A 24,425-nucleotide genomic window follows, 5' to 3' on the forward strand; every position below is an offset into this window, starting at 1 on the left:
ATAGTTTTTTACACTGTTAGGGCACAGTTCTGGATCTCTGACCACACAGGAATGCAATTAGCAAGTAGGTAGTTTATTAATCTGGCTAGCCAGGGTCGTGCGTACACACACAGCGACACGCAGGTCCCATGTGAGAGGCAAGGCCCTGAGCTTCTTCAAAGGAGATCTTATATAGGCCTTCACTGGCCTTTACAGCAGAGCCTGCGCATTTCATAGTCAATAGATTTAAAATGGTACATATTTTCCTAACCAATCCATTTAGAAGGACATCACTGCTTAGCCTATAGTTTTAGAGATCAGCATTTGCATCAATGTTCAGGAATGTCCTGGGTTTTAGGGAAGTCTTGGGTCTAGTGGCATGGGTTCTATAAGAGGCATCTGGTCTGACTTGCAACCTGGGGTGCCTGTATTCAAGTTCCTTGCTCAGGGGCAGAAAAACAAGTTATTCTGCAATGCAGGCTTCTGTAAAAGGAATCTTGAGAAAGCTAAATTAATTCCTAAGGTCTCTTCTGGGCCAATTCCTCACAGTGTAACTTAGACATAAGTTTAAAATGTCTTATTTAACTAAGAAGCTTCTGCACCTCAAGAGAAACAGTGACCAAAGTACAAAGACAATCTACAGAATGGGAAAGGATATTTACGCAGTACCCATTCGATAAAGGGTTGATAACAAGGATATACAATGCACTAGTTGAGCTCCGCAAGAAGAAAACTGCCAACCCGATCAAAAAATGGGGTGATGAAATGAACAGAAACTTTCCCAAAGAAGAAATTCGAATGGCTCAGAGGCACATGAGAAAATGTTCAGGATCACTAATCATCAGGGAGATGCAGATCAAAACAACCATGAGATATCATCTCACACCATAGAGACTGGCCCACATCCCAAAAAACAAAAACAACCAGTGTTGGCGTGGATGTGGGGAGAAAGGGACTCTTCTTCACTGCTGGTGGGAATGCCGACTGGTTCAGCCCTTTTGGAAAACAATATGGACAATTCTCAAAAAATTAGAAATTGAGCTTCCATTTGACCTAGCAATACCACTTCTGGGAATATATCCCAGAGAGGCAAAAAGGTATAGTAGAGATGGCATCTGTATTTCTATGTTCATTGCAGCACTGTTTACAATAGCCAGAATGTGGAAAAAAACCAGAGTGTCCCAAAACAGATGACTGGCTAAAGAAACTCTGGTACATCTACACAATGGAATACTATGTAGCTGTCAGAAAACATGAAGTCATGAAATTTGCATATAAATGGATCAACATGGAAAGTATCATGTTGAGTGAAATGAGTCAGAAAGAAAGAGACAGACATAGAAAGATTGCACTCATATGTGGAATATAATGTAACTGAGAAGTACAAGTTGGCAATGATGCAACTTCTGGCAGATATCTCTCTGGACTTCGTTACTAAAATACTAAAATACAGAAACCCAAAACCGAGAGGCTGCTAAGTGTGGTCACTCGACCTCATACCTCTTCATTCTCAGCAATGGAAAACAACTTATCTAATGCTTCCTTTTCAGCAGGTCCGACTTTAGGGAAGAGACTCTCCAAACAATAATAGTGAGCTTTGTTGAAATATTGAATGCAATCAAAGTGAAAGTAAAGTGAAATCTATTAGTTACACAGGCAGGGGGCTAAGGGTGGGGGGCTAGGGGTGTGGGGGGGCTAGGGGTGTGGGGGTGCGGGGTGGAGCTATACTGGGATTCTTGGTGGTGGAATATGTGCACTGGTGAAGGGATGAGTGTTCGAGCATTGTATAACTAAGACTTAAACCTGAAAACTTTGTAACTTTCCACATGGTGACTCAATAAAAAAAATTTTTAAAAATGTCTTAATTACCTTAAATAGATTGAGATAAAGACGTCCTTGTTGACATACGGAGGTAAAGTTGTCCTTGTTGGACTGTGGATGCTGGTAAGTATTTTTTGCCGTGGAGAATGCAACTACTCCAGGTAGGAGACATAGTATAGGGGGTAGGGTATCACATATGGTGCCCTGACCATGCCAAGAGAGATCCCAGAGCCAGAGCCAAGAAGAAGCCAGAAGCACCATGGGGTGTGCCTAAACCCCTCCAAAAAAATAAATAAACCTAACAGAAAAGAAAATATTTATTCCTGATTTAAAAACTCTATTCCAAATGAAGAAAAAGGATTGTGTCTAGGGAGTATATGAGTGTTTGTAGGCGAATATTTTATTTTCTGTGTTTACTTAGTCTGATTTTGCTTTAAATGAGTTCATTCAGCTTGTATTGTAGAAAGGATCCAGAAAAACTGTATGTGACTATTGATTAATGTTTTATAGACTATTTCTGGAACCTGCTGGAGGAGCTTGATCATTTCTTGAGAGCAGAGTCTGAAAATCAAAACTGGTTCAACTGGTCAAGTAGGAGTTAAGAACTCATTGTTGCAAAGGCCTTTTAAAGGATGTTCCTTTAAACTTAAATATCTTCAACCAAAGAAAATCACTAAATGAATAAAAAAATTGAAAAAAAGGTACATTGTGTAACTTAGACATAAGGTTAAAATGCCTTAAATCAATTAGATTAAATATTTTGAATTGTGACTACATATATAAGACCTAAGTCAGTAGCTGCATTTGCAGGTATTCTAAGTAATACCAGAGAATACTGGAGTGAACAGAGAGGCAAAGGAAAATGAGAAATGCATAACCAGGAATAAACAAAGGGGAAAGACATAGCTACACAGAGAGCAGAAAGTGAGGAAATGGAGGAAAATTCTTAGAAAAAAGTAAATGAGAGTGTTCAAAACTGTAGGAATTTAATATGAGCTTCAGTACCAAATGAGCCAGGAAGAAGAGACATGTGTATACGCTCTTAAAACATTCTTCATTATTGAGGTCCTGGATTTGAGGTAGTTAACCCTATAGATGTAAGTAACCAGCTCCAAATGTTTATATTTTATTGTCATATCAAATGTTGCCACTTCATAGTACTGTCAGAAAAGAAGCTAAGGAAAAAAAAAACCATTTAGTCACTGGGAGATTAAAGATTCCATTCAGAATTCCACTGTAAAGTTTGTGACTTCCAATTCACCTTCAAATTTAGTGGCTTGATAATGAGAACTGGAGACTAGATACCAGAGGAATAATCAAGTGTAAGAATGGGAAACAGGCTTTGCATGAAGAGTTTTGAAAACGAAAATGACTCACTTGGGTCCTCGTTAAAAAACAACTCTCAAACATGGCATTCTGCATTTCTTTTTTTTTTTTTTTTGGTTTTTGGGTCACACCCGGCGATGCACAGGGGTTACTCCTGGCTCTTCACTCAGGAATTACCCCTGGCGGTGCTCAGGGGACCATATGGGATGCTGGGATTAGAACCCGGGTCAGCCCCGTGCAAAGCAAACGCCCTACCCGCTGTGCTATTGCTCCAGCCCCAAGCATTCTGCATTTCTAATGGCTAGCAAATGAATCCTGATCATGAGCTGGGATCAGAGGTGTCACCACCACTCTAGAGAAATGGAGAAGAGTCTTTGGATGGTTCAGCATACATCAAGAAAAAGGAATACATTGTCTTGTTTTATGTCTGAGCCTGTGACTTCATAGGGAAGCAGGGACATGAAGAGACAGATGGATAGGATAGATGAAAGATACAAAGGCTAAACAAACAAAAGCACAAAATGGTGGGGGGGAATCTGTATAAAGAAAATCAAGGGGGGGGACATTGAGTTCATAGGTCCTGCAATTCCTTCTGGAGAGGAAATGGGTGGGTCCTGAAGGAAAGGGGTAGTCTTGCTGTTTTTCATCAAGTGCCTGAGAGGGTCACTTAGAAAGGGAGTCATTCATTTTGCATGAAACAAAACCACAAATCTTTCCTGAGTTGAAAATGAAAAGTCATTCAGCACCCAGAGACTGTAAACAAGAAAACTAAAAGGACAACATAGGACATAGGACTTTGGGATCTGTTAGGAAGTGACATATTCCCTGACTTGTCTGATTCACAACTATTAGAAAACAAAGAGAGCAAAGACATTAAGAAGCATCAAGAGTTCAATCCTCATCTATCTTTGCATGACTTCATGGACTTTTGCTTTCCTAAAATATGTTTTTTTACTTGCTGATGTAGACAGACTAAGAGTGTGTTTTATTGGCTTCATGCAATCTGTACTATCTCTCTGACATCCTTATCTTGTTTTAATCTTTATTACTTGATTTATTCTTATTATTTTGTTTTTTATTTTACTATTTTAATTATTATATTCATTATTTGCTTTCCTTAGTACTTATTTATGTTATCTATCATGTCCATTATTTACATCTTGTATAGCTCTTTGTATCAGGTAATTGTCTTTTTTAAATTGATTTCTGTTTCATGTTTTTTCTCTTTCAGGCAGGTACATTTTGGTAGACTGAAAATCCTTCAGGAATTTAAGTTAATGAAGGGAATTCAGAGAACAACAAAGAAGGGCTAAATTCACTGTGTACTATACTAAACATTAAGTTATGTACTTTCTGCTTAGTCCTTGTACAAGTCCAATCAATAGCTTTGAAAATTTAGTGTGCTTTCACCTCAAACCTTGCAGTAATTATGGAACTGTGGCTAGAGAGACTTGGATCACTGACCCAGACCTGCATAATCACATGCGACTATCTTAGACACCGTGCATTTCTCTGTCTGGTCCAAAAATATATTCTCTGCTGAATTTGAGAGCTATCAGGACAATAGAAATGTGCTTGTAGAGATGAGATTTAGATCAAATCAGGAATTGAAATGCAGTTTTACATTCACTATGTGTTAACCATGATGCCAGAGTCCCCCTGACTTCAAATATCATGAATAATGCAATTCACAATCGGAGCTGTATAAAGACAGTAAACTAATCCTCCTCCCACTTAATCTCTGTGTTGTGCTTTTCTGCCAACTTGTTGACACCATCAGTAGCTTTAGGGCACCTTATATATCTTCTCCCACACAGGTTAAGCTTTCAATCAAGCTATTCACAGATTTTACTAACAACCCTAGTAGACATAAGTCAACAGGATAACCACATACACCCCTCCCTGAATTGTAAGGTACTATTTCTTCCGTGGTAAAATCATCCACGAAGTGATGCTATCATTTTCCTCATCCTGCAAGGTTTTGCTTTTGCTGCTGTATTCTTTTGCTTTCTTATTCTCTCATTTTCTATTCCCTATTCTTCTCCTCTTCTTCACTCTTTCTTGCTAATCCTCCTCCTACATATTCTCTCTTTTATTTTTTTCTGCCAGTCTCCCAAAAGAGACCCTCCTCCTGCTAAGTATCCCCCTCCTCTACTTCTCCCCACTTCAACCCTTCTGCATCCTCCTCCTCCTCCATCTCATCACCTTCTGCTTCCTGCTCCTCTTCCCTTTTTTTGACTTTTTTCCTTCCTCATAATTTCCTCCACTTCCTTTCCTCTCGTCCTTCCACTACCTCCTTCTTCTCTTCTGTTTCTTCCCTTATTATTGTTAGCAATATTTTATAAAATTTGCTTTTAATTGTATCACAGCAAGACAGATGGTTACAGAGTTGTTCACAATTGGGTTTCAGCCTTACAATGTCTTAACACCTGTCCTTCACCAGAGTACATGTCCCACTATGAATGTCCCCAGTTTCCCACCAGCCCCTCACCTCCTGCCAAGATGGCAGGTGCTTATGCATGGATTTTTGCCTCAATAGTAACTATACTTTAAGACCAAATTATCAGCCCTGATTCTGATGTTGTGTAATTTTAGTCCATACTTAAGCACCTTTATATCATCCATTTATTTCACATGTACCTATCTCAAGTTCTCCCTTCTGTCTCTCTCTTTTCTCTGAAAAGTTGCTTGGTTCTAAAGACTTTTCATTTAAACAGTGAATCCCTTGTACTCATATGTGGAATATAAAGTAGCTGAGAGGTACAAGCTTGCAATGATGCAATTTCTGGCAGATATTTCTCTGGACTTAGTTACTAAAATACAGAAATCCAAAACCGTGCGGCTGCTAGTGCGGCCACTTGACCTCATATCTCTTCATTCTCAGTAATGGAATTATCAAATGCTTCCTTTTCAGCAGGTCCCACTTTAGGGGGGAGAAACTCCAAATAATAATAGTGAGGGTTTTTTTGTTTAAATATTGAATGTAAATAAAGTAAAGTGGAAGTAAAGTGAAATTTATCAGTTACACGGGCGTGGTGGGGCCTGGGGAGGTGGGGGGTGGGGGGAGGTATATTGTGATTCTTGGTGGTGGAATATGTGCACTGATGAAGGGATGGGTGTTCAAGCATTGTATAACTGAGACTTAAAACCTGAAAGCTTTGTAACTTTCCACATGGTGATTCAATAAAAGAATAAATTCACTGTCACTGTCATCCCATTGCTCATCGATTTGTTCAAGTGGGCACCAGTAACGTCTCTCATCGAGAGACTTATTGTTACTGTTTTTGGCATATCCAATACGCACGGGTATCTTGCCAGGATCTGCCGTGCAGGTGCGATATTCTTGGTAGCTTGCCAGGTTCTCCAAGAGGGGTGGAGGAATGGAACACAGGTTGGCCGCATGAAAGCCGAATGTCCTACCACTGTGCTACCGCTCCAGCCCAAAAGAATAAATTAAAATAAATAAATAAATAAACAAACAAACAAACAGTGAATCCTTGGGCCAGAGAGATAGTACAGCAAATAAGGTGCTTGTCTGGCATGCAGTCACCCTGGTTTCAATCCCCAGCACCCCATGTAATTTTCTGAGCATGGCAGGGAGTCATCATTGAGCTCAGACCCAGGAGTAAGCCCTGAGCACAGCTGATTCTGGTACAAAATTGTTTGAATAATTCCTTTCTTTCTTTATTTGACAGTGACAGTGACTAATTATTTTTAGTAAAAATTCATCATAACCAGTAAATAAATTTCCTATTTATTCACATTTACTTTCTTTTATTTTTCTTCTTGTCACCGCTGATTTTGGTCCAAAGTAAAATACAGAAAAGAAATAAACTATGAATCCTGCATTTCCCTAGAGATTCACAGATAAATTTCTTCCTCTGTAAATTGCTATTTTAGTTCAAGATCACCCTGTATAAGTAGGGGCCCAGCTCTTGTGTGTATGGACTATAGCTGGAAAACAGGCACACTAAGAATTTTTTTTGTTTCTAGAAGCATTGATACCCTTGCTGAGGTCTGCCTCCCTTTTGCCTTTCCTCCATGATGCTGGCCCTTCAGGAAAATCTGTATGCCACAGTGGTCCTCAAGATACACTGAACAATGACCATCTTATATCTTCAAGCACACACAATTAGATGCCCATTGTATTTCCCATTCTTACTGGCAGCTAGGACAGAGATAGCCAACCACATCCATCGGCCTACATTCCAAACCCTAGGGGGTAACCCATAATGTGGGCAATAACAGATTTTCTTCTTTGTAAGAAGATATTTGGGGGATGACTTATTGAGTGGTCGAAAGGTTTCTTTGGAATTGGATGGATACATCTGCTGTCCTCAGAACTGGCATGTACCAGCCTGATTCCCTGAGAACAACTTCTTATTTTGACTAAAACTATCCCATTTCTCCCACTCTTCTGTGATAGTGAGGGTACCTTTCCTGATCCAAAACGTTTCTCACCTTGTGAATATGGGGGCAGTCAGAACTTTGACTTTTGGTGGAAAATATTCAGCTGATGGCCTGAGACTCTGTCTTTGTCCATGTGATTTTGGGGCAATAATTGTGGCTCAGGGGTTACTCTTGACACTGAATTCACTCATGAAAAGTTTTGATGGACCATGTAGGGTGTCATTAAGGCACATACCTTGCACACAACCAAAATTTGGGTTGTTCAAAATTTTACAAGGAACAAGTGCCCTACCACTGTACTGCTGCTTAATACCTGGATGTTCCAAACCAGAAAGCTGTGGTGAACTGGCTAGGACTTCCTTTACGCTGATCTTGCTCTACCTCTTCTCAGGTCAATTCCTTTCACTGCACTCTGGGGTATGACCAATCCCTTCTTTCTTCTGTAATGTCATGCTTAATAGAAAAGTATGTAGGACTTAGAGTTGAATGAAAGGGGGTAAGCTCTTATTGTCAGATATGAATCATGCTAGACTGCTTTAATTTTTAGAGAAGCATTAAAGTAAAAATCTTTTTTCTCACCCCTTTAATACTTACAAATAGTCCAGTCATCAAAGAAGAAAGAAAAACTGGGCAGAAGTCCTCTCCACGTATGGATGAAGGTTAAAAAATAAATGCAGAAAGTGAATACACCTTGACTGCCGAATACAGAGAATGTAAGGGCAAGGTTTGGTCAAGAGAATGAGTATCACAGGGCAAACACGGTGCTCGTCTTCTTCAGTACATGTGTTCAGCTGTTGGTGACATTGATAAATTACTTCTATCATGATATTCTGCTTTGAACAAACCCTCGTTTATCCAGTCGTGAGATCTAAATTGCTGATTTAAATTTTTGTACAGTATAAGCATTGCAAGGATAAGAGTACCAGCGGTAATTTAATAAATAATTAAAAAGTGAATTAGCAAAACAAAGTGAATTAAAAATGAACCACAACTACTTTTTCGGTAAAACTCATGGTTTTTGCTAATTATAAAGACAATATTTTTGAAAGTACCTAATTGTGAATAGTCTTGATATTTAAATTACTTTCTTTGGTGTTTCATATTTATTACATTGTAGTCAAAGAAAACCATGGGTCCTGAATATTTTCTCACTGAAATTTAACTCTGTCAGGAAACGGAGAACTCAAGAGTATGTTAGTGGACCTTGCTCAAAGGGTAGACAATAAGAGAGTGGATCTTAGGGCAGTGTGGTCCAATAATTTAGTGTCTGGTTTTAAAAAATAGTTCTGGAGATGGGAAAAAAAACTCTGAAAGGGGGACTCATTGAGAAATATAAGTGATTTCGTATGCTGCTACTCCAAATTGTCTTTGTCTTATCTTCACCATCCTTCCATATTAATCTCAATTGTTGCACTAACTTCCTAGAAACAAATGATGGATTTGTTTGTAAGGTGAGTGGAAGGAGGGCAAAGAACAATAAAGAGAGACCAGTCCTAAGTCCATTTCTTCTTTCAGGACTGCAGTTTACTTTTTGGACGAATATAGTAAAAAATCATAAAACACAACTGCACCCTGCTAAGATGGAGACAATTCAAGGAACTTTTCCCCTTCCAAAATGGAAGCCTCAGAGTGCAGAATACATGCCCAACTCACTCTTAATTGTATTTTATGATTCAAGTAAATAGTTGTTTTATTTTATAGTAGATTATGACATTGTCCTTAATTCTCTTCTTGTGTGCCAAATGGAAATTGTCATAGAACACGCATCTCAACGGAAACAGAACATATTTATTGCATTCCACCCTCCCTTTTGAGTAGGGACTAGGAAAATAAGAATAACAGTGGGAATCAACAGTTGCTTTAAGTCACATTTTTATAACATTGGAAGGTACATTCAAAGATCATGGAGTCAAATCACAAATGAAATTCAAGCAAATATGTATCCTGTAAAATTCACTACCAAACTTCACTAGCTGCATGTTAAGATATTCACAAATGTCTTAGCCAAGCAATGCCAGCTTCCTCTATTTACTCCCAGTGTTAAATATTTAGAATTTTCTGCTCTTTCCATTTGATATCGACTGTTGAAGTATAAGTTTTCTGGTTTTCCTTGGCATAACTACATAAGGGGTTTATGAGCATTCTTGATGTATGTGGAAATATATGCTTAATTATATCGGGTTGAAGTATGGCATTTGTGTCTGCGCACTGAGAGTACCCTGCTCTTTGTCCATACATATACTTAATGATAGACCTTAGATAGCTCTTAAAATATGTTATCAATATCTTGATTCAGATTACAAGTTTTCTCTCTTTGACAGAGAGCAAAGCAGTTGGAAAATTTTCCTTAAGCAGGTGGGTTTTGTAGACTCAAAAGCATTGTTTCCTTTTCGATAATATGAAAGTTCAAAGAAAGAAAGCAACCTGCTCTCAATTTTAGAAATCACACAGTACAAGATTCATTTGGTTTAATTTGGGATTACATATATTCTCCAGAAAATAACTTTCAAGAATAATTTCCCCTTTACCACACTAGTTTCTTTGCTTCTCAAGTGTGTTTGTGGGAATATCAATTTTTAAAATACCTATACTACCTACTGAAATGTCACATTCAGAGTAATGGATACTTTTAATCTGATGGCAAGTGAGGTATCTAGATCTTATAGCTCTGGCTCATATAACCAGAACCATCCTTTTTAAAAAAATTTTATTGGATAACCATGAGATAGTTACAAGCTTTCATGTTTGGGTTACAATAACACTATGATCAAACACCCATCCCTCCACCAGTGCACATTCCCCACCACCAATATCCCCAGTATACCCCCTCTTCCCCGCCCTCCCCCTGCCTCCATGGCAGACAAAAATTCCCCATATTCACTCTCTACTTTTGGGCATTATGGCTTGCAACACAGACACTGAGAGGTCATCATGTTTGTTCCATTATCTACTTTTTGGCACACGACTCCCATCTCAACTGATTCCTCCAGCCGTCATTTTCTTAGTGATCCCTTCTCTATTCCATCTGCCTTCTCCCCTCTACTCATGAAGCAGTCTTCCAGCTAAGGACGTACCTTCTTCTAAATTGAAGATTTCTTTTTCTGTTATGTCAGTCTGACAAGTTTCTCTGACCACAATTATCACCTGGCATGTTTTTCATTAATTGCAGGCTTCAAAATAGTTTGTAGAACTATGCTGAAGGAAAAAAAAGATAACTTTATTGCTTGAATCTGAAATTTTAGAATGTTTTTATTTTTTGAAAAGACTTGATATTGCAATATTATTTCTTATTCACTTAAGAATTACAACTCTCTGGATCACTTTCAAAAACATGGGCAGCAAGCAAAAGATGATTTCCCAGACTCACAATGCAGGTAAAATTTCAGAGATGGATTATCCTAGATGGGCATGGCTCTCTTGAAATTGCATATGAAAATTTTTAGAAAGGGCAATGTACACACCATTTCTCAATTTTGTTGTATTTGTCTCCTTAAGAGCAAAGCTTTTTGGATTTATCGACCATCTATGTCTGAGATGATATTCTCAGATGAATTGTTTTAAGTATTTTGCTTGCCCCTCATTAGGTGCATTTACATTTAGGAATGTGAGTTCTTCCTGATGTACCAATCCCTTGATCATTAAGAAATGAACTAACTTCTCTCTTATAACCCTCTTCAGCCTGAGGTCTACGTCATCTGATATTATTATGGTTACCTCAGCTTTTTTGAGCTGATTGTTTACTTGAAGAACTGTTTTCCAGCCTTTGTCTCTGATTCTGTTTGCTTTTATCTTCAGATGTGTTTCTTGAAGGCAGCATAGTGTTGCGTTCAATTTCCTAATGCAGCCTGCCACTCTGTACCTCTTGATTGGTGCATTTATTCCATTGATATTGAGAAAGATAATTGTTATGGGGATTTATACCATCTTTATGTGGGATTTTGGTGTATCTGTATTTGTCTTATCTTAAAGTAGCCATTTAAGTTCTTGTAAAGATGGTTTTGAGTCTATGAAGTTCCCGAGTTATTTTATATCCATGAAGTTGTGTATTATTCCTTCAAATATGGATGAGAATCTGTCTGGCTAAAGTATTAGTGAGGCATTCATTTCATTGAGTTTGTTCACTATACCCCACCACTGTCTTCATGCAGGGAGAGTTTCATCTGATAAGTCTGCTGTGAATCTTAGGAATGTTCCTTCATAAGCAATTTCCTTCTTTGACATTCCAGCTTTCAGTACTCTATCTCTATTTAAGGGTTTTTTCATTCTGATTAGGATGTGACTTGTAGTATTTTTATTTGGATTTCTTTTAGCTAGTACGCTTTGGGCCTCCTAAATCTGGGTGCATGCACTCTTCAGTTTTGGGGATTTCTTAGCAATGATGACTTAGACAGTTGCTTCTTCATCAGGGTTTACTTTCTGTCCCTCTGGGACTTCAGTGCTTCTTATGTTCTTCCTCTTAGCTTCATGCAGATATTCTCTTCTTAACTGTTATTTTATTTTGAGGCTCTTTTCCATCTTCTGCTGTTGTCTGGCAATTCTCTGCAACTCATCTTGAGCTTTCTGATTCTGTCCACAGCAGTTGTTACTTGGCTGCTTAGATCTTCCAGTCAATTTTTCATTTCACCGACCAAGTTGTTCAGATCTCTCATTATTGCTAGGAGAGAAGTGTAGGATAATATTGGTTTGTCTGTCATTTCTCCCTGGCCACAGGGAGCTTAGGTTTTTCAGGTTAAACCATTCACAGTGTTCCCAAAGCATTCTCATTCCTCCGTGCTTATCTTTAACTCTCTGTGCTTTCCCAACCAATCACCTTTATCCTCAAATCAGACTCTGTTGGCTTATAAGGTGACATCCTTCTAAGGACTCTGGATTTGTATTTGTAAGTGAAATATTGCTTTACTCTTCTCCTTATGTCCTTTTGCATAGTTTACTTTAGAGCAATGACTTTTTTGTATAGACACAGGGAAACAGTTAATGCTATACTTTTGTAATTTGGGAGTTAGTTACTCCCAATAGAGTAATAAGACTCTCAATAGTCTATTTTATCCCAATAAAATAGACTCTGAATAATATTCAATACTGTCATCTGTTTTCTTGACTCAAGCCTCAGTTGCCTTTAGTTTCTAGCACCCCAAAAGCAGGATATCATCAAGGGATAGGATGGATCCATGGGAAACTGTGAGCTACCTTGGCATCGAAATGGGCTAGGCCAAGAGCCATAATACTTAACAATAAGTTAAGAGCACTGTCATGGACAAATTCTGTCATGATCCAAAGAGTAACAACTGGATTAGGATCTGCTAGGGTTAGGAAAGACTAGTCTGGCCTGAGCAATATAGTCTGGGATCTATAGTGAGGTATTCCCTGGAGAACCACCCTACAGCTTAATGTATCTCTTACTGTGTCCATACAAAATTACTAATATTATTAAGAAGTAGAATTAGAATGAATATTTAAATGGTTGTTGGACTAATGGCTATTGTACAACACCTGTGTATAATTTCTACCCCAATTCCTGGAGATCAGGATTAACTAGGCTGGTGGAGTTGGCTGAGGAAGAAGATATGGGCAGTGAGTGAGACTGAAAGGAGGCAGAGAAAAAAATAAAGGGCAATTGATCACCAACCGGCCTGGCTCCCATTTTCTCCTTTCATCCATCACCTTAACTCATCTGAAGTGGGAAAACAGCCTAACCATCACAGAGGGGGAAGAGTCCACTGTGGTTCACACAACTGAGTTTAAGATGTTAGATAGACAGTTGGGTGTGGTGCCTGGCAGGAGGGGAAGTTCTGGGAGCCAACACTGCAGGATCCAGCCACCTGGTTTCCCTCTTCTTTTTCTTTCTTTCTTTTTCTTTTTTTTTTTTTTTTGCTTTTTTGGGTCACACCCAGCAATGCACAGGAGTTACTCCTGGCTCTGCACTCAGGAATTACTCCTGGCGGAGGGGACCATATGGGATGCTGGGAATCGAACCCGGGTCAGCCACATGCAAGGCAAATGCCTTACCCTCTGTGCTATCACTCCAGCCCCTGGCTTCCCTTTTTGTGAGTGTCTGGACTTCAAGATGAAGGAGGGCAAAGAGTCTTGGGAACTTCTTACATAGTTTTACTCACAAGAAATAAACAAACAAACCAAACGTTAACATCAGATTTGTATTCCTCATGGAAACATTTAAGTATTTCTTGAACCCACAAAAAAAATGCTTATTAAATTCAATTGTTAAATTTCATTATAGATGTATCACTGTATCACTGTTGTCCCATTGCTCATCGATTTGCTCGAGCAGGTGCCAGTAATGGCTCCATTCGTCCCTGTTGCGTTCAGGGTCAGGAGAATTGTTACTGCTTTTAGCATATCGAATACACCACTGGTAGCTTGCCAGGCTCTGCCATGTGAGATCCTGCATTGCTCTCTTTCAGGAGTTTTGTTTTATGGTCTTTGGATCTTGGCCATTGATAAGATTACCTGGAAGGGGGTGGGGGGGGTGAGGGGGGGTAGTTTGTGGGTGTGACTGCCAAGCTACTGGAAAACTGGCAATCTGGGTGGAGAAGGCCCAGTCCCTATCTGAGCAGGCTTGAAGATCTCAGCCACAGATCCCGCATACCTGGGTTCCTCTGCCAGTTCCTTAATGCTTGAGGCTCTTCTGAGCATGTGGAAAGTGACCTTGAGCGTGGCTGTGGTCGGGTTCTGGAAGTTTTCTGCTGCTGGGGTTCTGCTTGGGGTTGGGAGGGAGATTCAACCCGACCTCCCTGAGGGGGCCCCGGTGAAGACAGCCTGGCATGGGGGCAGATTATAGATGTGAATTTTGTAAATAGTAATTTAAACGTTTAAAGTTCAGAACTAAAGTGCCTGCTGTGTTATGTATTGTGAGTCTACAGCACTTTTACTAAATCAGCAAAACACAAAAATTCTTATTTCTAAGATGCTTAAATACAATAGAAATTTTACTTTCTTATGGTCAAATATGAGATCACACATATTTTTTCATATTTTAATTTTAAAAGCAATTACTTTATTACCACACTTTATCATGCTACATTCTACATTTTGTGTTATCCTGTAGCTATGAAATAAGCATTTGCTGTCATCTAGGTTTCTTTGTGTCATTTCTTGATATTTTTTGCCATCTAGTGTTCCTTTTTGTTATTACAGTATAGTAAATAGCTGTGGTCATGGAACTCGCTTGCATATTTATTTAAAAAAATAAATCTAGAGCATAAAAAATTATAACAGAATACATTCAATCAATTGTGTAAATACCTTGAATTCAAATGCCTCCTCTGTTACTACTTCTCTAATCTATGACAAGTTACTAAAAGTCTCCACGTCCTCCAATGTAAAATAATTACCACTTAACATTGAGGACATGCAACAACAGAGGCATCGGTGGTGTCGGTGTCCATGTCAACACAAACTTGGCCATGAGCATTGATTCATTCCAATGCAAAATAACCCGAATCAGATGATTATGCTTGAATAGATGTGGCTCACTGCCGGCAGTTTCTATCTTCATCGTCTACGTACCAACATCCAACTATGATGAAGAAGAAATTGAGAAGTTCTACATGGAGCTGGAGAAGTTCTATAAAGAAAAAACACCTTCTACAAGATCATTGTTGGTGATTTTAATGCCAAGATAGGACCGAGAAGGTCACCCGAAGAACTCCACATTGGGCCCCATGGCCTAGAGTGGAACAAACAGAGTGAGAGACTGTCTCTAGAACTGCGCAGGAGGAAGAAAGCAGTGTGGAATGCCTTCAAGAGCGTCGAAGAAGTGGTTAAGAGGATGAAGAACTCCAGCTTTGGGCACATCTTTTTGACTCCACCGTTCTTCCTGCACTAACATATGCTTCAGAGACCTGGGCCCTATGCAAACAGGATGAGAACACTATTCAAGTTTCCCAAAGAGGAACCAAAAGAGCTATGCTAGGAGTATCATGCTTCACTCAAGTGAGAGAAGGAATTCGGAGTTCCAACCTCTGTTGACTCTGTTGACGGTCAAGAATCAGGGATGCTGTCTCATTTGCCAAGACATCAAAAATCAGATGGGCCAGACACATAATGCAATTCAGAGATGACTGCTGGACTAGAGCTGTTACCGACTGGATTCCACAGGACATCAAAAGACTGTGTGGCGGCCCACCAAGGAGATGGTCAGACTTCTTCACCAAAATCCTGAATGAATGATTTGAGGCTTTTCCCGTTCCTGGAGTGAGCAGATATCAGTGGACTACACTAGCACAAGACAGGGACAAATGGAGACGTTATTGGCACCTGTTCCAGCAAATCGAAGATCAACGGGATGACAAGTGACAAGTGACAAATTTTCATTTTTTCTTTTAAAATTTTTTCCCCTGGGGCCAGAGAGAGTACAAATGTTAAAGCACTGGCCCCCGTGTGTTGCAGACCCTGATTTGAATTCCCAGCACCACATACAGTTTTCTGAACACCATTGGGAGTGATCTCTCAGCAGAGAAAGGACTAAGACCTAAGCACCCCTGCATGTGCTCCCCCACCCCCACAATTTTAAACAAAAATAAAATTTTACTTAGAAATATATCTTAGAGATAAACTCACAGTAACATTATGCCTTAGTAAAAAATGTGCCTCCAAAGGAAGTGGGTGTAGTGGAGGCTAGTTAGAACCATTGCATGATTGAACCAACATAGCATTGCACAAGTTTACACTTTTCTATAGTCATCATTCCCAGGGTATTTTTCACATTTAAGTTATTTCTGAATAATTGAAATATTCAGAAAAATAAAAAAATTTCTTGACACTATATGTAAGTAACTTCACTAAATGGTTTATATGGATTCATTTATTTGACTCCCTAAATTAAAATAAAATTATTAAATCACCATGATCTACAAGTTTGTATATAATAGGTATTTCAGGTAATCAATATTTCAGCACCAATCCCATCACCATTGAGCACTATTGGGTATGGCCCAAAAACCAAAAAGAAAAGGAAAATTGAAAAAAGATAAACACGTGTATGTGACTAGACTAAAGCAACTCCCAAACAGAAATTTCCCAGGAAAGTTTCCTTGAGGAATAAGTGTGGCATTCTGAAAAGGAAAGAGTAATCTGCAAACTCCCCAAGCCCTATACTGATTTGTACCAAGAAATTAATTGTGTTCCAAAAAAAGGGAAAACTTGCATATCTAAACCTATGAATACCGATCACTTAATCACAATGGAACTTCTATTGATATGAGAATTCTTTTACACCTTTACTGGCTGGTTAGTTGAGTATAATTTGTGAAAATTAAATTAGATGGGTTTCTCAAAACTATAAGAGGGTGACCTAAAATTAAAAGAAAAAACTTTAATGAAAACAGTGTACAAACATTTGTTTAGTAGAACCAATCTTCAAATCTATGGTCATTTATAAAGAAAGCTCTTTAGAATGATTAAATTATTTTTCTAGTCCACATGTTAAACTTTCATATGATCTTCATTTTGTCATTGCAAATATTAAAATTAAAACTAAATTATACTTTACAATAAGTAATTAATTATTGATTATACATCAGGGGTCATTAATGACCAGTTTTTAACATTGACATTCAGTGCTTCATTACTTTTACATTTATACATCAATACCTCTTAGTAGTGGTGTTTTTTGCTTTTGTTTTTGTTTGGTGTTTGGGTCATACCTTGCAGTGCTCAGGGATTACTTCTGGCTCTACATAGAGCTATCACTCATGGGAGGGCTTGCAGTATATGTAGTGCTGGGAATTGAATGATGGTAAACTGCGTGCAAGGCAAGAATCTTAGCTACTACACTACCTCTCTGGTCCAAGTAGTGACTAGTCTTAACTGAATGAGAGCATCCATAAAACCAAGTTGACAGCTGTGGTTCTGCTTCAGTTATTGATAACTTCTTGCCTTGTATTTTTCCTTTAGATAACTTTATCTCAGCTTTAGATATCTTCCTCTGTCAAGACTATTTACTATTTCTTGTTTTTGAATTAAACTTTTGCATCTTAAACAATCTCTCTACTCTTCCTACATTTATGTCAACTCCTTAATGTAAATGTTAATATTAATGTTTTATGCAATTAAAAATCTTCAGATTAAATACATTTATTTATGTTCAATAGTCATGTAATTTTTATTTTTAGGTAATAATATCCATTTTGTCAAAACTTACAAGTATTTTTATTACTAATAGACTTTTTTTTAGGTCAGAAAGATATTGGACACAACATGTGGTGCTCAGAGCCTTTTCCTGGCTCTGTACTATTTCAGGAAGTGCTTGGGGGAACATATGCTGCGCTGGATCTTAAACTGATGCAGGTCTCTTGCAAGGAAAGTGACTAATGCCCTGCATGATCTCTCTAGCTATGCAAAGCATATTTTCACAAGAGTGATTTTATTTTGAAGCACAAAGTTCTCTAATTTATAACATTTTAAGTACCTAGGATTTTGATTATAGAAAAAGCATACCTTTTCATTTATTTAAAATTTTTTCCCAGTCTGTCCGTCTGCCCCAACAAGAATAAAACTTAGACTTACACTCTGGGTCTAGGAGAACTATTTTTAGTTATTTTATTTGCTTATAAATCAATCTGAAATAATGTACTTTATCTCATAGTTCCTACCAAGGAGTACAATAACTTTCAAGGAATAGGTTGAAAGAAATTGGATTGAAAAGAGAAAAATTCTCATGTCATAGATACACTTGGAGTTTGTATTTATTATAACTTTCACCAGAGGGAAACATAGCTATGCCTAAAACTTGCAATGCTTATTGATACATTGTCATCTCTATAACCAACAATTGTGATGATCAGATTTATAATCACACTGTGTATAAGTCCTGTGCACTTTACAGTTCAGGAGAAAATAGATTGGATGAGTTAAACAACAGATAAAAGTAGTCACTGCGCTGAAAATATGTCAGCATAGAAACAATTCAGATTTTCTGTTAAGCAACCTAGTTTGATTGAAATTTTTTGATTGAATTTTTTAAGTAATAGTATATTATTTGGTATAGAAGATTATTAGTACTTAAGGTTTTTATAAATGTTGCTAAAGGGATGTTATAGTATTTTTTTACCTCGAAGATATGCAGAGATATTTAGACTATTAGCCAGTTGTGTGTAATTAAATGTTAATGTGATGTAAAGAAGATGACAGTTCACAATTTATGAAACTAGGTAGAGAGTTCTCAAGGGCTAAGCCCATCTTCACAAGACGCTCAAGGATCATCCCATTGATGTTTGGTACTATGCAGTGCTTGAAAATGAAATCTGAAAATGAAAATAAAAATGAAGTCACTTTAGCATGCAAAGCATTTACACTGGCTCTTTGAACTATAACCCAAATTCTATTATCTAAATTTTGATTATTTCATAAATTTTACTTGAGTCATATTTGAGCATAGGAAGAGAGCTAAATCTTATCTTAGTTACATTTTATAACTAATTACATGTATTTGTATTTATATAACTATGCAGTTGTATCTAACATGTTCTAAAGTAGATATGATAATGTGGCACATTGTTTTAAGATCTTATCTGCTTATCACTTAAAATTTTTACAATTACCAAATGTAAATTCAGTAATTAAATACATATAAATATATATATTCTGTGTGGTATAACATGATATAATAGCTTGAAAATACTACGTCCTTTTGTTTGTTTTGGGTCCACACTTGGCTGCTATCAGGACTTTCTCCTGCCATTGTACTCAGGGATCGCTTGTTAGGAGCTCAGGGGACCATATGGAGTGCCAGGGATTTAATCCGAGTATGTAACAAGCAAAGCAAGTGTCCTACCTATTGTCCAGTGTCCAGTTTCCAAAAATTGGAAGGTTTGCCTAGACCTTTCAGCATCTTACCTTTCATTCATAGAAAAGAACTTCAGGAGGAACAAGCAGTGAAGTATAACAAATTTCATTTTGGAGTTTTGAGGATGGAAGGGAAAGAGAGAGAGATTGAGAGAGAGAGAGAATGTGGAATGTAGGCTTCTCCAGAGTTGAGAGGGAGCCCCAGTACCCATCCCAGCATTAGATATGAAAATATGAAAGCACATCTCAAGAGCAGAGATGCAAACAATACATGTTCTCAGGTACCACCTGTACATGGCAGCAAGACATGGGCATAGGCAGCATATGGGCTGGTCTTCCTTTGTTCAAGTTGGCTTTTATAGGGTTTTCTGGAGCTGCCCAGTGTAGGACTTTCTACCTGGGTAAAAGTCAATTGTTAAGGTTGTTGCCAATGGGTAGAGTTGGGAGTGGTTGATGGTCTTTGTCATTTCTCTCTTAGCCTTTGTTCCTACTGAAGCTACTTTCAAAAGGGGTGCCAGTCTATACTGGCACCATGTTAAGGTTTTATTGGGCCTTAGTTCCTGTCCTCACAAAGTAGGATTTTTAGCCTTTATTACTTCCAGGAATTTATTGTCTTGTTGGAGGGAAGGAGATTCCCCCTCTACCTGACTGCCTGCTTCAGTAGCATGCCTTTCAAAAACAAAAATCAGAGAGCCCGATATACTAGGAACACAACTGGCCTTCAACCTCCAAATATTACACTTATCCCCTAGCTATGAGGTCACTTAAGCCCAGTATAGGTGTATCTGCTTTGGAAGTAATATTTTGCACGGATGTGGGGAGAAAGGAACTCTCCTTCACTGCTGGTGGAAATGTCAACTGCTTCAGCCCTTTTGAACAACAATATGGACGATTCTCAAAAAATTAGAAATTGAGGTCTCATTTGATCCAGCAATATCACTCCTTGGAAATACATCCCACAGAGGCAAAAAGGTATAGTAGAAATGACATCTGCATGTGTATGTTCATTGCAGCACTGTTTACGATAGCCAAAATCTGGAAAAAAACCAGAGTGCCCAAAAACAGATAACTGGTTAAATAAATTGTGATACATCTACAAAATGGAATACTACACAGCTGTTAGAAAAGATGAAGTCATGAAATTTGCATATAAGTGAATAACATGGAAAGTATCACGTTAAGTGAAATGAGTCAGAAAAAGAGACAGACATAGAAAGATCGCACTCATCTGTGGAATATAAAGTAGCAGAATGGGAGACTAACACCCAAGAGTAGTAGAGATAAGGACCAGGAGGTCTGCTCCTCACATGCTGGGGAAAAAGACTGCTCAAATAGAGAAGGGAATACCAAGTAAAAGATTTTGGGAGGACCCATTCGGGTTGAAAGATGCGTGCCGAAAGTAAACTAAAGACCGAACACAATGGCCACTCAATACCTCCACCGCAAATTACAACACCCAAAAGGAGAGAGAACAAAAGGGAATTCCTGCCACAGAAGCAGGGTAGGGAGGGGGGAATGGGGTAGGGGTGGTGGGAGGGATGCTGGGAACATTGGTGGGGGAGAATGGACACTGGTAGAGGAATAGGTAAACGATCATTGTTTGACTGAAATGCAAACATGAAAGTTCATAAGTTTGTAACTGTACCCCATGGTGACTCACTATTAAAAAATTTAAAAAAATATTTCTCCTTTATGAATAAGCCGAAATAAACCCAGATCAAATTTCAAACCTATGAAACAGCTTTCTGATACTGGGAACTGGCTTCTCTTGAGAGTCTTTCATGGAAAATACTTGGTCTTGACTTGCTTGGGTCCTGCCCTTCTCAGTTTCATATCATTGATAGGACCTGAACTTAGAACCTTCTTGTCAGGTGTGTTTCCTCTAGGTTTGAGACCATCACACTACAGTTTTTTTTTTTCAGGTACAAACATGTTCTGTGCCGTTAACTCATGAAGGATTCAACGGCCACATTTAATTTCATGTAAATGTTAGAACATCTTGGATTACCACTATAAATACATTTTAAAAAAAAGGAAAACAGAAATAAGTAACAACAGTGTTTGAGGATAGAGACGAAGTTAACGAACATTGCATGTATTGCAGGCAAGGCAGAGGCATTTCTTAAAGCTTTTGCACAGACTTCATATAATCTTAAAAATAAAAAGTAGGCTTTTACAAGATTTAACTTGCTGAAATCCAAACAATGTTTGACTCATGTCAAAGTTGTAAGATTTCAGAAAAAAAAAACAAAAAAGAAAAGAAAAAAGAAAGAAAGAAAGAACAGTTCCAGCCTTTGACCAAAAAACCAAACCAAACCTGGACGAATATGGTAATCAGATTCAACAAGCAAGGTCAGGCTCGGAACCTGAACGTACTGGAGAGCAAGAGCTCCAAGGAGGGCAGGGAGAACAGCCTATTTGGTAACAAAAGTTTACTATATACTGGGATATAAAAAAAGGTATGGTGAAAATGTACCTTTTACTAAAGCTTATACAAGTTCCTTGGTCCATAAAAACTAATGTTAGATTTGTGTCTTCTAGTTTGATTAACTTTATTTCAGCCACATCTCTATTTCTTGCCCATTGAAACAAAATCAAACAAAAACCAACCAAAATAACAGCCGGAAAAAAATCTATTATTTTTCCAACGGTTCGTACATTTTGATGTTTGTTTTGTTTTACTGTGGCTTCAGCATTTCAAATCAGCACTTGCAGGTAATGGGGTTTTGAACAGTATCACCTGGTATGAAAAGTTTTCCCAAGAAACCACAAAACATTGTTCCTTTATTCTTTCCTTTTTTTCTCTCTCTCTTTCCTGTCAGCGTTTCGCGACGGCACTCCAGAGTCAGTTTAAGTCCTCGCAAAAACTACCGTTAGGACACCACTGTCGCTGTGTGACACTGGTTGCATTTGTGCTGACGTTTGTGTAACTTCCCTCGCTGTTTGTGTTTGTTTCATTAGGGAGCACTTGGCTTGAATTGGCTCGAAGGATTGCTCCCGCTGCACTGCAGTGTGGCCGCGGCCCGGGCTCGGGGGTGTAGGTGAAGGTAAGGCTGGTGGAGTAAATGATTCCATCATTGCGGACCAAAGTTACTGGGACCTGCACAGGCTGCCGGACCCATCGCCAACCTTCTCGGAATGCAGAAATGTCTGGGACAACACAGAGCATGCTCTCTCCGCACCTGTACATCGTTTCGGCTTCTACATCCCCAAACCACACTCGTAATTCTGTCCCGTAAGCTCAAGCATTGCTACATCCCCACCGCCATTCAACTGAAGACTCTCTAGGACAGGCACAGGTGTGACTGGGGCGAGGACGGGACCCATCCCCTCATAAAACGTATACTCCGCCTTATCCGTACTAATGATTGTCCAGGAAGCTCCATCATTTATCATCTCTTTATTTGGTTCTTTTGGACATGGAGTGGCCTGAAACTGGATTATTCTCTCCTGAGAAAGGCACAAGTACATTCTTTCAGTATCCTTAAGGTAAAATGCACATTTATGGAGTTGTGACACAGGATCATCTGCATCCAGTAGCGCCGTCTGCTTATCAACTTTCCTAATTATCAATCTGGGGAGTGCCATGCCAGTCACGGAACACAAGCTTGACAGTTTGCCCATAATGGATATAGCCATCTCGGACCGTGAACTCTTCACCTTCTGATTCATCGTCATCCAAGAGATGAATGTAAAATGCTCCCCACTGCTGAGAACTGGCATGGAAGTTACCTCCTTCTACATGCAAGTATCTGGTACTGACTGTCTGGGATCGAAGTCTATTGAAGAGAGCCACTTTTGTTCCTGAGGCAATGCATAAGTCAGCATTTTCCAATGACTGCTTCTTTTTGGAAGGCTTGGAGATGACCTTTATCTGTTTGCTGAGGAAGACACCGATGTCGTCGCTGTTCCCGTAGAACATCTTTACGGACAGCATGAAGTGCCTCTTGGAGTCAGATATGTACAACGTTTTGGCAGTGCAATAATTCTTTCCTTCCAAGTTCAGCTGCTGCATTTCTTGGTCACTATTTCCTATTCCAATAAATACACAGGGTTGAGACTCTTGCTCAGAACAACCATCACGTTCCATTTGTTCTTTTTTTTCTTCCATCCACTGCCCATAAGATATACACAAGGAGGAGAGCAAAAAAAACGTTTTTCATTTCCATATGACTTCTGTGCAACTTTTGCATGAAGAATAAGCACTGTTTGATCACCTCGTTCTTTTAAGTAATTTCTCATGGCTTCCCTAGTGAGTCTTTTAGGTGGAGGCCACTCACCAAATTTTCTTTTAATCCACGCCATGGTACTTCAAGAACATGTTAAGGGAAGGCACAGCTGGGAACACTTCGATGCACCTCAACACACCTCAGCCAGTGTATCTGTATCATTCTTTCCTTTTGAGATCATAATGGTTCCGAAGAACTATAATGCTTCCATTTGAATGATAGTCTCATAATTTCAATGACCCCGCGCCGGAGCATGCGCAGGCCACACTGCAGTTTTAATGTGGAATCCTAGATGCAGGTGACTGAGGCATGGTGCTGTGACCTCCAGGAGTCACTTTTCCTGACACACCTTGATGGCAATGGAGCGCTATGCTATTCCCTGACATCAGCAGGAATGTAGCCTAACTGATTTGATGCCCCATTCCCTGAATACAAATCGGGATTTCATCTGTAAGGAGGGAAAATGAAAGAGGGAGCCTATTTCCCATTGCCAGCTGCTGTGAGAGGTCACATTTTTTACCTTATCCATCCTACATTTTTTTACTTCCAGTGAATTTCTGGGCTCTTTCTGATAAATGGGAGATAACAAGTATCTAAAATTCTGCTGCAGAGCTGAGGTTCATGGAAGCTAAGATAATGGGCAACACCTAAGGCAAATGAACTTGTCTGTTGGACCTCAAACTCCCGGTAACATTCTTGTCAACTGATAAGAACTGCAAAGAGATCAATTTTCATTTAAAAGGAAGTGCACACACACACACACACACACACACACACACACACACACATACACACTCTTTTCCTTTAACTTCTAACAGTCTCTGTAACACCAAGACCCAGTTTTAATATTAAAAAACT

The 24,425-nt window shown here is 38.8% G+C and overlaps 1 pseudogene; it reads right to left on the bottom strand.

The window, feature by feature from the left end:
- Nucleotides 1-22,183: 22,183 nt before the first annotated feature.
- On the bottom strand, nucleotides 22,184-23,791 carry LOC129398793 (recombining binding protein suppressor of hairless-like; annotated as a pseudogene).
- Between the last annotated feature and the right edge of the window lie 634 nt (nucleotides 23,792-24,425).

The sequence above is a fragment of the Sorex araneus genome, chromosome 9 (assembly GCF_027595985.1).
Source record: "Sorex araneus isolate mSorAra2 chromosome 9, mSorAra2.pri, whole genome shotgun sequence".
NCBI classification, from domain to species: domain Eukaryota; kingdom Metazoa; phylum Chordata; class Mammalia; order Eulipotyphla; family Soricidae; genus Sorex; species Sorex araneus.